This window comes from Panthera uncia, assembly GCF_023721935.1.
Source record: "Panthera uncia isolate 11264 chromosome A1 unlocalized genomic scaffold, Puncia_PCG_1.0 HiC_scaffold_17, whole genome shotgun sequence".
In the NCBI taxonomy this organism is placed as follows: Eukaryota; Metazoa; Chordata; class Mammalia; order Carnivora; family Felidae; genus Panthera; species Panthera uncia.
In genome coordinates, this window is record NW_026057577.1 from 51,757,557 (window position 1) to 51,772,538 (window position 14,982).

Sequence of the window (14,982 nt, forward strand, 5' to 3'; positions counted from 1 at the left end):
TTCCATGTGCACTCGAGAAGAAAGTATATTCTGTTGCTTTGGGATGCAGAGTTCTAAATATATCTGTCAAGTCCATCTGATCCAATGTATCATTCAGGGCCCTTGTTTCTTTATTGACTGTGTGTCTAGATGATCTATCCATTTCTGTAAGTGGGGTGTTAAAGTCCCCTGCAATGACCACATTCTTATCAATAAGGTTGCTTATGTTTATGAGTAATTGTTTTATATATCTGGGGGCTCGGGTATTTGGCGCATAGACATTTATAATAGTTAGCTCTTCCTGGTGGATAGACCCTGTGATTATTATATAATGCCCTTCTTCATCTCTTGTTACAGCCTTTAATTTAAAGTCTAGTTTGTCTGATATAAGTATGGCTACTCCAGCTTTCTTTTGGCTTCCAGGAGCATGATAAATAGTTCTCCATCCCCTCACTCTCAATCTAAAGGTGTCCTCAGATCTAAAATGAGTCTCTTGTAGACAGCAAATAGATGGATCTTGTTTTTTTATCCATTCTGATACCCTATGTCTTTTAGTTGGCGCATTTAATCCATTTACATTCAGTGTTATTATAGAAAGATATGGGTTTAGAGTCATTGTGATGTCTGTATGTTTTATGCTTGTAGTGATGTCTCTGGTACTTTGTCTCACAGGATCCCCCTTAGGATCTCTTGTAGGGCTGGTTTCGTGGTGACAAATTCCTTCAGTTTTTGTTTGTTTGGGAAGACCTTTATCTCTCCTTCTATTCTAAATGACAGACTTGCTGGATAAAGGATTCTCGGCTGCATATTTTTTCTGTTTAGCACACTGTAGATATCGTGCCAAGCCTTTCTGGCCTGCCAAGTTTCAAAGGAGAGATCAGTCACGAGTCTTATAGGTCTCCCTTTATAAGTGAGGGCACGTTTATCCCTTGCTGCTTTCAGAATTTTCTCTTTATCCTTGTATTTTGCCAGTTTCACTATGATATGTCGTGCAGAAGATCGATTCAAGTTACGTCTGAAGGGAGTTCTCTGTGCCTCTTGGATTTCAATGCCTTTTTCCTTCCCCAGTTCAGGGAAGTTCTCAGCTATAATTTGTTCAAGTACCCCTTCAGCACCTTTCCCTAAGAGAGGTATCAATTTTTCAAACACTGGCACGCATATTTGTAACTGAGCTCTGTATTGTGTGTCAAAGCCTTCCATACTTGTTCCTTTTTGGTTTATTGTTACTTGTCTGTTGTTAGACATTCCAAAGTTCTATGGGAAAGTGTTAAATGTTGTAATTCATTTGTAACTGAACTTGTTACCACTGCAGCTGGTAGGTTACTTTCTAGATAGTATGTGATCTGGTTTGTACTCTCTTATTCCACACTTCCAGTGTGTCTTATCATCATGTTTTCTACCAAGTCCATATGTATGTAGTTGTTATCACTATTTTAAGACTATCACATCTACTTGTCATGGTATAGACAATTATGAAGGCTGGCTACGGTTTATATAATATAAAAATTGGAACTCTGTCAATGGGGAAATGAAACCAAACTGTGAGCCACTTATCTTTTATGGCAAAATTACCTTATGGCCAATTAGTTTTGCAGTGAAAATGTTTGTGGCAAAAATGCTTACAGCAAAGATAGTAGTTATGGTTATGGATGGTAATGGTGAAAATACCAGACACAGTTGGAAGAGACTTCTAGATTTTTTTTCATGTGGCAACCAACAATGCAAGCAGATGATTCTGGTTATTGTGGACCCCAGGCTCTAATACATATACCAAGGATCTACATTTCCAAGGAACTCTGCAAACCACAGACAGGATACCAAAGAAGCTATCTCTCTTTTATTAATAAGCTAGTATGAAGACAGGTGGAATGTAAGCTGTAGGATTATAACTGAGGAATTCCAAGCCACAGTCTTCTTCAGAAGTATCTGAACTAAAACAAAACAAAAAAGAACTCTCTGAACTTTGAGCCACCTTTCAGATGGCGCAACTAAACAGGAAGGAATGGAATATCTTCATGGGATGAGTGTTAACTTTCTGGGTTTGTATGTGTTCAATCTGTGCAGCTGGAATCCTTTCTAGCTTCACTTGCAAGAATTCAAAAACAATATGATTGTATGCCAAGTAGATGTAGATGAGCCAAGAAGCTTTTGTGTATTCTTCTCTTCATGCTGGTGAGTGGGAGGACATCCTTGAGTCCAATCTGTAAGCTTTATCGTATGACCAGCTAACATCAAGAGGCAGAGATGGCCCAGAATGTTCTTTATGTTAATGGTGGACTTTCAGTTATGCTTAAACTTCCACATCTATCATCTCATTGATCTTGGATAAAAGCTACTGTTGAGCTTGTATGAAAACTTGCCTTTTGTCCAAATCATGAGCCTTTATGTGGGTAGGATACCAGTCCACAATTTGTTCCCTTACTGGTTTGTGCTTGTTATACTTCCATGATTGGAACACAGCAAGAGCTGTGGAGGGCATGCATTTGGAAAAAATAGTTACAGGTAAGGAGCCCTTCCCATCCTGGCTACAAATGTCCACTTTTGAGTCATAATGTGAGACGAAATACCATCCCATTGAGTGTGCAGCTGATTGCTTATGCATCCTTTTGACACTTTAATTGGTGTTAATTAGTATTTTGACTAGTATTTACTTAGTATTTTGATAGTTTAATTAGTGTTACAATGGCATGTTTCATTACCCGTAAGAGTGCAGCCAAGCACTGGACATTGATTAGATGAGCTGCATCAGGCTGTGTGCATGAGGTCTGTATACTCTCATCTAGTGTCTCTAGGAGGTTAGATGCTGTATTCACTTCACTTGGATCATTGCATGTTGTCCATGACTCAGCTACTTCTTGAGTGAAACACGGAGAAAACCCTTGTTTCCTCCTCTTCAGGAGTTAGGTGGTGTCCACATCTATTCCCCCAGGATTACCTTTATCACTCAGAGAAGGAGCTGCGGTTGCAGTGCTGGAATAGATCCCAGAGCGGAGGTAAGTTTGTTGCTGCCAGCAGCATCATTCCTGATGACCTCCATGGCCGTACCCAACTCAATCAAATCAGCTTTGAGTAGCCTTTGTCCACGGAGGGTTTTAAAAAAATCCGTGGTGTAGCCCCTCTCAATTACGCTCAAGGGGGCAGGCTCTGCCTATCATGGGAGTCTGAGTTGTCTTTCACCTGTTGTAGCTGGGCTTCTTGGACCTTTCTCCATGTCAACCGCCCCTTCCTCATCATTCCCAAAGCCAGTCTGAGAGAGGTTTAAAACCATATTAAACTTTTGAATGTGTATATCTTTTGCCCAGAAATATTACTTTTTAGAATTTATTGTAGCAAAATACTCGTCAATACATATATATTCTATTCCATTGTTTATAATAATAAAAAAATTAGAAATAACCTAAATAGCCTTCAGTAGGGGAATGCTTGTGATAAACAATGTGAACATACAGTGCTGTTATACAACAGGTGCAGAGTATGAGGTAGGTCTACAGGTCTATAAAGTTGCATGAACAGTATCTGAAACCTACCGTTGAGTGAACAAAAGGAAAGTCACAGATCGGTTGATGTCATTTCTATAGGGTAATAATTAACGACAACAAAAAGGAACCTATGTATTTTCATAAGTATGACTATGAGTATCTGTGCATGCAAACATGGCTAGAAGGATTCAGGCCTAACTGGTAATGGTGGTTTCCTCTGCAGAGAGACTGGGATTGGGGGTTCTGGGAAAGAGGCGACTACATGTAACATTTAATATATTTACTGTGGGCATGTATTTGTGCTCACTTGTGTAATTAAAAGTAAATAACAATTTTTCAAAGAAAAATAAATAAAATTAAAGAGATGGATTTTAAAAATTCAACATTAAGAAATTAGCAGTACTGTGGTCTGTACTCTGGATTCCGCACGTGCAGATAGCTTCATGTAGATGACCTGGATGCCCAAGAACCCTGCCACTGACACTATGTAGGGCTGTTCAGAAGCCATGTTCTTGCCTTGGGCACAGGGCTGCAAGTTCTGGGCTGGAGATTTAGTGAGGAAATGATAATGATCAACTCTGTTTAGCATGAGGGATATGATAGTTGGGAGGGAGATGTAGGGAAGGAAAAAATTTTCTCTACCCATCCTAGGTTCATTGACTGGGGTTCTGCAAATGAGACCAACAAAAGAGAGATTAAAGGAGAAAAATAGTCAGAAGTTTATTAATGCATCCATCTGAGCATACACATGGGAGGACTCCATGATGAATACCTCAAAAGGATGGTAAGAACTTGGGCTAATACGGCTTCTTAGCAAAAGAGCGATGAATTTGTAGAGAAGTGACAAGCTCAAAAGGACTTTGAGCTTCTAGAGAAGGCAAATTGTGGGAAGGTAAATATATAGGGGAAAATAATGGAAGATAAGGTTGTTTTTAGCAAGGTTTATTATGTAGATCCCTTTGATGCCATCTCTGGATTGATGAGTCTAGAGTTGTCTCTGGTGAGTAAGTATCGTCCTGCCCTTCCTGGTAGATATGGGGTGTGCAGAGAGTTGTTATTGTGTTTGTTTCTTCTCCACTGCCTTCAAGCTCAAAATAATCCTTATACCAGAGTGGCATATTTTGGACTGGCATTCTCTGAACCCCTTCAGAGATATTCTAAGGAAAGGGACTATAGCCAAAATCTTATGTGTGTAAGAAGGGAGTAAAGTTATCACACTCAGATGTGAAGATTGTACCACAGCCAGGAAGCAGGAAATCTTCCCCTCATATCTTTCCCAACAAGTCCCTCCCACCCCAAGCCCAAGAGCCTTAAGATTCACCACTTCCAGAATTACAGATCTTGGCAGGCCTTGATTATGTTTATTTCACCAATTCTTGCTCATTAAAGTCTGACTCACATAGGAAGAGCAGGAAAACAGGCCCAGTCTTTGGGTTCATAGAAGTTTTTAACCTCACCGTAAATCTGCTGTGAAGAGAGTCACTGGTGTGGTTTGAGTCGTCTTATTCTCTTAAAACACTGGTGTGGTTTGAGTCGTCTTATTCTCTTAAAGTCCTGTAGCTGGCACTGAAGAGACCGGTCCTTCTCTGCCCTCTTGCAACAGAAAGAGGACACTGCATGTTGTCTGGGGGCTTGCTTATCTTTTCTAGGCAACAACTGTTCCGAGGAGAGATCTACTGAAGCCAAGGGGCTTTGGTGGGTTTTAACATCTCCTATAGATGTTTCAGCTGGTGATTTTTGTTATTTGAAACTTCTTTGCTTTTCTAGTTCTGGTATGCTAACTCTTTTGTATGTAATGCCTGATTACTGCAGTAGACTGAATGCGTCCCCTCAAAATTCATATGTTGAAATCATAATGCCATGTGATGGTATTAGGAAGTGGGGCCTCTGGGAGGTAAGTAGGGTGTGAGGGTAGAGCCCCTATGAACAGGAACAGGGTCCTTAGAAAGGAGGTCGCAGGAGCTCTCTTGCCCCTTCTGCCTCGTGAGGATGTAACTAGAAGGCATCAGCCTGCAACCTGGAAGAAGGCTGGCACCCTGATTTCAGACTTGCTTCCGAAACTGGGAGAACCCTGAATTTCTGTTGGGCGTAAGCCACCCAGTCTGTGGTAGTTTGTTGGACCAGACTGAACTGACTAAAACCGTCACTTCATTAAGGACTCTTGAATAAGTATCATGCCCATGACACCTGAATCTCTCTCTCTCTCTCTCTCTCTCTCTCTCTCTCTCTCTCTCCCTCTCCCTCTCCCTCTCCCTCTCTCTCTCTCGCATCTGCTTCATCCCTGACTGTGTACTTGGGATGTTGTTTCGGGACCATCCAAGTGCGTGTGGGTTGTAGGATGTGTTTTGGTGATGCTGATCACCTGGCTTGGCTTAGCGTAGGCAGAAGTGTTACCTTCCTTAAACTTTTTTTTTTTAGTTTATTTATTTATTTTGAGAGACAAAGAGAGAGAACATGAGTTGGGGAGGCACAGAGAGAGAGGGAGAGAATCCCAAGCAGGTTCCACACTGTCAGCATGGAGCCCGAGGTGGGGCTTGATATCATGAACCATGAGATCATGACCTGAGCCGAAATCAAGAGTTGGACCCTCAATCAACTGAGCCACCCAGTCGTCCCACCTTCTTCAGTCTTGGTAGTGGCTGCAACTGATGAGCGAGTATAATAGTGTACATGGCTGAAGAGGGAATGGAAGGACCTGGCACCCACCAGTTCAAAGGACAGTTTGTGCGTAGCAGTGGGATGTCCGTTATTTTTTGGTCAGTGGAATCTTTCTATGCCTAACAGTAGAGTAAGGCAGAGCCTTCCGCTTTCTGTTAGAGACTCTGGGTCTGCTGAAACCCACAGTTGATTTTATTACTCAGTTGATCTCTACTGATGATGCAGCTGTACTTCCATGAATGTTTTTTTTCTTATGATTCCAGTATTATTACCAATATAGTACTTTTCTTGTTGCTGGTTGTTTTATAGGACATTGGGAAGTGGGGTATCAAGCAGTGCTGGTCTGACATCATGATACCTTGTATATCATCATGGGCTTTTTTACCACAGCAATTGAAGTATTTACAGTCTAAATCCCAAATGGCATTTGGAGATGCGCATATTTAGTGCCCCAGCTTTCCTCCCTAAAGTGAAGTCAAGCAGTCGTCAAGGTCCACTGACACACACACTGTCAATTGTGCTATTGGTGGGAGAGACCCAACAGGGGAGCAGACCTACATTGAAAACAGTAGGCAAATTTTTGGTGGTTACCTAGCCTATCCTTAAATATAAATGCACAATCAAAAATCATATGAATTTTGGGTATAATTGACCACTGAAAGAAAAACACATGGTTGGGGCACCTGAGTGGCTCAGTCTGTTAAGTGTACGACTTTGACTCAGATCATGAACTTACGGTTTGTGAGTCTGAGCCCCGGGTCAGGCTTTGTGCTGACAGCTCAGAGCCCGGAACCTGCTTCAGATTCGGTGTCTCCCTCTCTCCCTGTTCCTCCCCTGCTCGCACTCTCTGTCTCTCTCTCAAAAAAAATAAACATTAAAAAAAATTTTTTTAAAGCAAACTACATGGTTGACAAAAGGTAGGGAGTGGAATGGTAGAGGGACAGAGGAGAAGGGGAAGGGTAGGGCAGCTGATATCTTCACTTTACCTGGTAACGTGTCAAGAGATATATCCTCAGTATATGAAACAAGGACTAGAGGTTTAAATTTATTATTTAAAGGCCCAGGGGCACCTGGGTGGCTCAGTCGGTTAAGCGTCCGACTTTGGCTTGGGTCATGATCTCACAGTTGGTGAGCTGGAGCCCCGCATCCGGCTCTGTGCTGACAGCTCGGAGCTTGGAGCCTGCTTCGGATTCTGTGTCTCCCTCTCTGCCCCTTACCTGCTCACACTCTGTCTCTCTCTCAAAAATAAACATTAAAACTTAAAAAACACAGAAGGGGAGGAGTGCTAGTTTCTGGCTGAGTTTGCTGTGCCAGAGCCACATAGTGAGAGATAAAAAAGACTTAGGAATTGTTTAAAGGCAAAAACTGTTATGTCCCTGGGATGTCACTTCCTCATTGGTAGATGAAGGTGCCTAGGTCTTCTGTTACTTTTAATACCCACTGTAGCTGTTTGTAGAGTTGTGGCATAATGCCAGCTGTGTGTTCAAATACACATTTTTCCATTTCCCAAAGAAAATTTTTTGGAGCTTCATGAAAATCTGGATCATTTTTTGGAAAAGATATTTGAGTAAGCAATTAAGCAAAGAAAGGCATAAAAACATCCTTTCCCCGGAGAACCAAGGAAAGGGGAGGCCTTCTGAGAGACCAAGTAGTTGCTTGTTTTGTTTAAGAGGCTGACACTATCTAATGGATTGAAATGAACTTGCAATTGGACATTTAGTTAATTTCCCTCTGCTAACCAGTAATGGGAGATTATGGTAGGAAGACCAGATTCATCATAGACAAAAATAAATCAGATTTTTTCCCCATTAAATCCAAGTTGCACTATGAATTAACCGCTACTCCATTATATTATAAATTTCTACAGACACACACAGCCATGTCAGTTTTGCTGGTCAGCAGTAGAAGAAAAAAAGTTGTGAGCAGGTGTTTTGGTTTCAACCTTCTGTGGTATAGCATCCTACAGGCTGTGTTGGCTGATTGTAGAGATGTTTTATAAAAGTTTTTTTAACACTGCCATGTCTGAAAGTGCAAAGGCAAAGAGTGTTAAGCTTTCTGGTGAGAAGAGGCATAGGAATATGATGGAAATGAAAATCAAGATAATTTCACAAATTCAAAATGGTGAGCAAAGGACAAGCTGTACATGTAAATAGGAGATGATTGTTGAATAATAGAATGTTTTCGACGGATGAGGAACACATCATACAGAATATTTAAAGCATTATGCCTGTGCAATGGACAATAATGAACAGGAAGTAAAGAAAAAGTATTAAGGGAGTAAGGAATTTAGGGGGAGGGGGAATGAAATCTGCCTGTACAGATTTTCAATGTAGATATATAATGTACAACTCAATTTTAGACACAGGTGCCTGATGGGATGTAGGTAAAGCACGGAGAGTATATCCAATTTTAAAGTTTCATAGGGCCACCTCATACGCTAATGGTCATCCATCTAGGGGCTGCAGGCTTGTATCCTTCTTGGTTACTTTTTGATTCCTGGCAGACTTATAAAGAGCCTCTGGAACTAACCTGTGTCTAAATAGAGCTGCTTCTGGGACGGTGGAGTAGAGGCAGGAAGAGGCTTGGAAGCCAGCTATTAGACCATCCCTAATATCTGCAGGATCCAAAGGAACAGAAATGTAAGTCTATGTACCATATGTCTGAATCAAAATTGTAAATAAAGATAAAGTAAATTCTATTATTTACCTTGACAAATATACCTTCAAAATAATCTGGAATTCCAGGTTCAAATATAGAGTTTTTAGACTCCTTGGATCCCATGCTGAAATATTGGTGATTTGGAGAAAGTTTGCCCAAAGTCCATTAGCCCCCAGCTTGTCCCCCTTCTCTTCCTACCGCTGTCCCCTGCATTGCAAGCAGCCTTGAACACATGAGACTCCCAGCCAGGAGGTCCAGAGCCTCTGCAAATAGCTGCCCTTGGCCATTCGTTGGGCCTGGAAGGGCATACACTTGTAGCATGGTCTGCCATCAGGAGGGTGGGCCTGTGGATGAGGCCTGTAGGACAGGCTTAGGCTGTTCAGGTAGGTAATTCTAGGATCCTGAACGTCTAATCCTTGTCTAGAAAGGCTCTAGGAGGGCACATGCCCTTGGTCTCACAGATTCCCTTCCTGGCAGGGAAGGATATAATCGAAAGAGGGTCAATGTGGGGTTTTCTAAAACACAGGGCCCAGATACTAGGTGGTACTTCCGGGAAATATGATTTTATATCTCATTGAAACTTATTAGAGAACTGGGCAGTGGCAGTAGAAAAATATACTACCTCACTAGCAGACTGTTGCTCAAAATGACTGGGAAATCAGCTTTGAACTGGGCATATTGGTCTATCCTTCAGTTACAAATGTAGGTAAGTTATTTGATTGATACCTAAGTAGACAGAGTGGGGTCAAGAGCAAATGGTTGCCTGTTAGCTACTAATGAATCTGGAAAGATACTGCCTCATTTGAGAATGAATGAACATAAAACAAAACAAAACATGGGTCCATTAAAAATTACTGCAGGCGTGCCTGGGTGGCTCAGTTGGTTAAGCATCCGATTTTGGCTCAGGTCATGATCTCACACTTGGCGAGTTTGAGCCCTGCATCGGGCTCTGTGCTTACAGCTCAGAGCCTGGAGCCTGCTTCACATTCTATGTCTCCCTCTTTGCCCCTCCCCACCTCTCAAAAATAAGTAATCATTAAACAAATAAATAAAAATTACGGTAGAACAAAGGGATAAGGGACAGTCCCCTAGAATCTCATAGAAGTTTTGTATCTTTGAAGAGCCTAAAGGGTCCCTAAGAAAATTATAGGACATTGTGGAGAACAGATTTGAGAAGTGCTTCTAGGATGCAGAAAAAAGCACAAGCAAAAGGAAGCAGAAAATGGAAGTGAGAGCAAAGGTCTACTATACGACTACTTTGGATTCCTAGGGAGGATAGCATAACTAAGGATTAAAAGTAATAGTAAACGACGGAATAAAATGTAAGTACATGGGCTGAAGGGGGCTCCCTGTATTTCAGATAAGAACAGAAGAGATCTGTATGTAGATCTATCCAAAGAGAAAATTTTGAATTACACAAGTTTAAAACATCTTAAAAACGTCCTCTTGGAAAAGGCAATTTAACTACAAATTGGAGAGACACAGTGAGCATTTTTTGGCTAAAAGTACTCTGATACTCTTTGGAGGAATTGTCTTCTCTCCACAAGAGTCAGCACAGCAAAATGTCAGTCAAGAACCAGTATCCTTTCCTGCCAAGAGGTGAGAATGTGACCTGAGACGAATACAGCAGTGTCTCTCTGGAACTGGAACTTTCACAGAGTAACACAAAGGCAGAAGACAATTGCTTCTGCTCATTCACACCACTTGCAGTACCTTGAAGTCCTCTGTCAGTTCCTGAAACCGAAATTTCAGGAGTGGCTCTATCTTCTGTCTTTTCACGTCTTTTGGTGAACCTCCCTTTAGATTTTGAGTTTTCTTATATACCTTCCATAAATTTCACTTTTGCTGCACTTTTCAAGGGACCGTAAGGGAAGAGGAGTTTGGGGGTGGTGGGGGGAACCTGCCAGAATGAGGAAGAAGGTTTTTATATCCCCTTTCACTGGGCAGGTCCCAATAATCCACAGTTTAAGAGAACGAAGAAATTATGCTTCTCTAATGCACCAGTAGGTGGTGCTCTCACAAACTGAGTAGCTGATGCCCAAAAGTAAAGGGTATGAGGCCTTCTGGAACACTGTGGGTAGGACGGCTCCTTCTGATGGTGGCATTGAATGACATAAAGCCAGAGAATAGTCAAATCAAATCTCTAAGCTGTCACTTCGGGCTGATTTGCTGTGGACTTACTGTTTGGTGCCTTCCAGACTCACAATTACTGATGTAATGGTCATATTGCTGTAGGCATAGTTCATGTGGAGTTCATTCCTTGTCTTCTCACATCAGTAAACTGAGAATATATCAGATGAGACAGTTTAGCTGCTGGCATTTTAATGACAGAGAGTGCTTCTTCAGTTTACTATGTTTATATTCTGTGTACATGCTCACACAAATATGAGGATTTCTCATATCTTGTAATGACACTAGTGAAGAACAAAATAGGTTGTCTTCAGCAACACTGTTAGCTGGAAGGCTTTTAAGGCTGCTGTATGTACAGGATTTGGAAGAAGAAAAGGCTGTGACCCAGACATTTAAAATAAGTCAAGTTGTCTTTTGTGGAGGAGGGCAATAGAAAACTATTTTTAGATAGCTAAGGGCAGGGGGATCACGGCATCCACATTTCCTTCTTGAAAAAACTGTTCCAGTCAACCAAGAGAAGGTGCAAAGTAGAGCAGTAAATAAGGGGAACCGTGGTCTGAAATGACTCAAGGTTCTAACCTAAGCCTAACCCCAAACCTAACCTGAACTCTGAACCCAGGAATCCTGTTGGATTCGTTGTTGTCAGGGGAGTTTTGCAGTCAAAGCATAAAGCTTGGTCCAACACTGTTTCCCTGGGCTGCTTCCTTCCTCTGCGGCTCATTTTCCTGCACCAGGAAATGTGTTTCTTGTGACACACCCTTTGCCCCTATTACAAGACGCCTTGTTTGGTGAGCACTTGTAATTTGTATTTTGTTTATGTATTTGCAAACAAAATCTAACCTATTCACAGGGCTGTGATTCAGAACTGAGAAATAAATGTTTCCCCCTTTCCACCAGGCAGGATGTTTAGTGAAACATAATGACCTTTTTTTTTCTTTCTTGCTAAGCAAAGTCATGTTTTTCTGCATCTTTAAAATCTGGATTGGACAATTTTATCATACAGAAGTAAAAGAATTGATTTGTAAGTGTACGTGTAAAGAAATACATTGAATGCCAAAAAAAAAAAAAAAAAAAGGAAAGAACTTGAATCCTGTCACCAGAGAGTGCTTGGATTAACTGTGGTATGTCCATATTTCTGGAATGTTGTGTGGCTTTAACAAGGAGGAGTTATGGTTTATAGGCACTGACCATTAGGAAAGGCCACCATGAAGTAAGTTGGAGAGAAATGTACGTAGAAAAATCAGAGGAAAAACCCTTTTATTTGTGTGAATATTTTCATTTGTGTGCATTGAGATGAACATGGGGAAGAATGTGGACATTGAACTATTAATATTCATTGTCTTCAAGGAGTGGTGGTGGTAGGAGGGAGGGTCACGGGTGAGAAGAATACTATAGATTTTTATTTGGTACTTCTAGGAATTTTTAAATTTTTGGCGCATAATAAAAGGCAATACAAGTATATATTGCCATTTCAGTTTGAAAGAGAAATCCAGTGGAGTAAATAATAAAGATAATTCATCCTGAATGACTTCAGTATTTTTTAATTGAGAAAGATGAATACATGATCCAGGGATAAATAAGATATCAAATCCCTTTGTGTGTCATTGATCTATGTGATGGTGTCATTGTTGAGTCTGCTCAAAAATTACTATATGCTAAATGTTCTCAATTTAATAATTCACATACCATAAAATTTGCCCTATAAACATCTGCGATTCTGTGGTTTTTATTATGTTTGGAGTTGTACCTTGGAGTTTCTTTTGCGTTCCTTAGGAATTTCTGTATATGAGATCATGTTATCTCTGAATACAGTTCTACTTCTTCCTTTACAGTCTTGATGCTGTTAATTTCTGTTGCCCAGATATATTTGCCTCTAGAACAACACTGAACAGAAGTGGTCAGAGTCAGGGGCACCTCTGTGGCTCAGTTGGTTAAGTGTCCAACTACTTATTTCTGTTTAGGTCATGATCTCACAGTTCATGCTATGGAGCCCTGTGTAGGGCTCTGTGCTGACAGAGCGAAGTCTGCTTGGGATTCTCTCTCTCTTTCTCTCTGCCCCTACTCCACTCGCATGCACACACTCTCTCTCTCAAAACAAATAAATAAACGTTAAAAAAAAGAAGTGGTCAGAGTGGACATCTCTTTTTCCCTTAATTGTAGGGGAAAGCATTCAGTCTTTCACTATTAAGTATGATGTTTGTGTAGCTTTTTTAAAGATGCTCTTTCTCAGGTAGAAGAGGTTCCCTTCCATCTTTATTTCTTGAGTGTCTTTTTTTTTTTTTATCATGAAAGAGAAATTGGCTTTCAATTTCTTGAGGTAATGTTGACTAACAAAAAGCTGTACATATTTAATGCATACAGCCTGATGTATTTGGAGATAAGTATACACACATGGAAACATCATCACAATCTATGCCGTAAATATATCCATCACCCTCATTGTCAAAAATTTTTTAACGTTTTATTTTGAGACACAGAGAGACAGAACATGAACGGGGGAGGGTCAGAGAGAGAGGGAGACACAGAATCTGAAACAGGCTCCAGGCTCCCAGCTGTCAGCACAGAGCCTGACGCGGGGCTCGAACTCACGGGACTGTGAGATCATGACTTCAGCGGAAGTCGGACGCTTAACGGACTGAGCCACCCAGGCACCCCTTGTCAAATGTTTTTCTGCAGCTATTGACATAATCATGTGGTTTTAGGTTTTTACTGTTAATAGAGTGTATGGCATTGGTTGATTATCAGATACTAAACCAACCTTGCATTTTTGGAACGACTCCCACTTGGTCATGGTGCATAATCCCTTTTATATGTTTCTGGATTCAGTTTGTTAGTATTTTGTTGGATTTTTGCACTTCTATTCATAAGAGATGTTGGTCTTTAGCTTGGTTTTTGTTTGTATTTGTGCCATGACTGTGGTTTTGGTATCAGGACAAGACTGGTCTCATAAGATTAGTTGGGGAGGGTTTTTTACTCTGCAAACTTTTGGAAGAGTTTGTGAAATACTGATGCTAATTCTTCTTTAAACATAGGATAGAATTCAACATTGAAGCCATTTGGTCTTGGGCTTTGTGGGTAGTTTCTGGTACTAATTCAATCTCTTTACTTGTTATGGGTGTACTCAGATTGTGTATTTTTTTTTCTTGAGTCAGTTTCAGTAGTGAGAGTGTTTCTAGGAATTTGTCCATTTCATTTCTTTTATACAATTTGTTTCATACAATCATTCATTGTATTTCTTTATACTCGTTTCATTTTTTTAAATTGGGCAATTTATAGTTCATGTTTCATTCCTGATTTTAGAAATTTGAGTTCTCTCTTTTTTCTTGGTCAGTCTAGCTAAATGTTTGTCAATTTGTTGATATTTTCAAAGAAGCAGCTTTTGGTTTCATTGATTTTCTCTGTTGTCTTTCTATTCTCTTTCACTAACTTCTGCTCTAATATTATTTCCTCTTTCTTCTTGCTTTAGGTTTAGTTTGCTCTTCTTTTTTCAGTTCCTTGCAATTGAAGATTAGGTTATTTATCTGAAATTAAATTTTTTAAAAAAAGTATTGGTATTTACTGCTATAAATTTTCCTCTGAGCACTGCTTTATCTCCATTCCACAAATTTTTATATGCTGTGTTTTTATTTTCACTCATCTTAAGTTATTTTCTAATTTCCTTTGTGGTGATTTCTTTTTTGACCCATTGGTTATTTAAGAGTGTGTTATTTAATTTCTGCACTTACGAATTCTTCAAATTTCCTTGTGTCATCAATTTCTATTTCATCCACTATGGTTGGAGAACATAATCTATTTTCAATCTTGTTGATTTATTGAGGCTCATTTTACAGCTTAACGTATGGTGTATTCTGGAGAATGTTCCATGTGTACTTGAGAAGATTGTGTGTTTGCTACTTTTGGGCAATGTGTTCTTTTTTTTTTATTTTTTATATTTTTTATATTTTATTTTTTATTTCTTAATATATGAAATTTACTGTCAAATTGGTTTCCATACAACACCCAGTGCTCATCCCAAAAGGTGCCCTCCTCAATACCCATCACCCACCCTGCCCTCCCTCCCACCCCCCATCAACCCTCA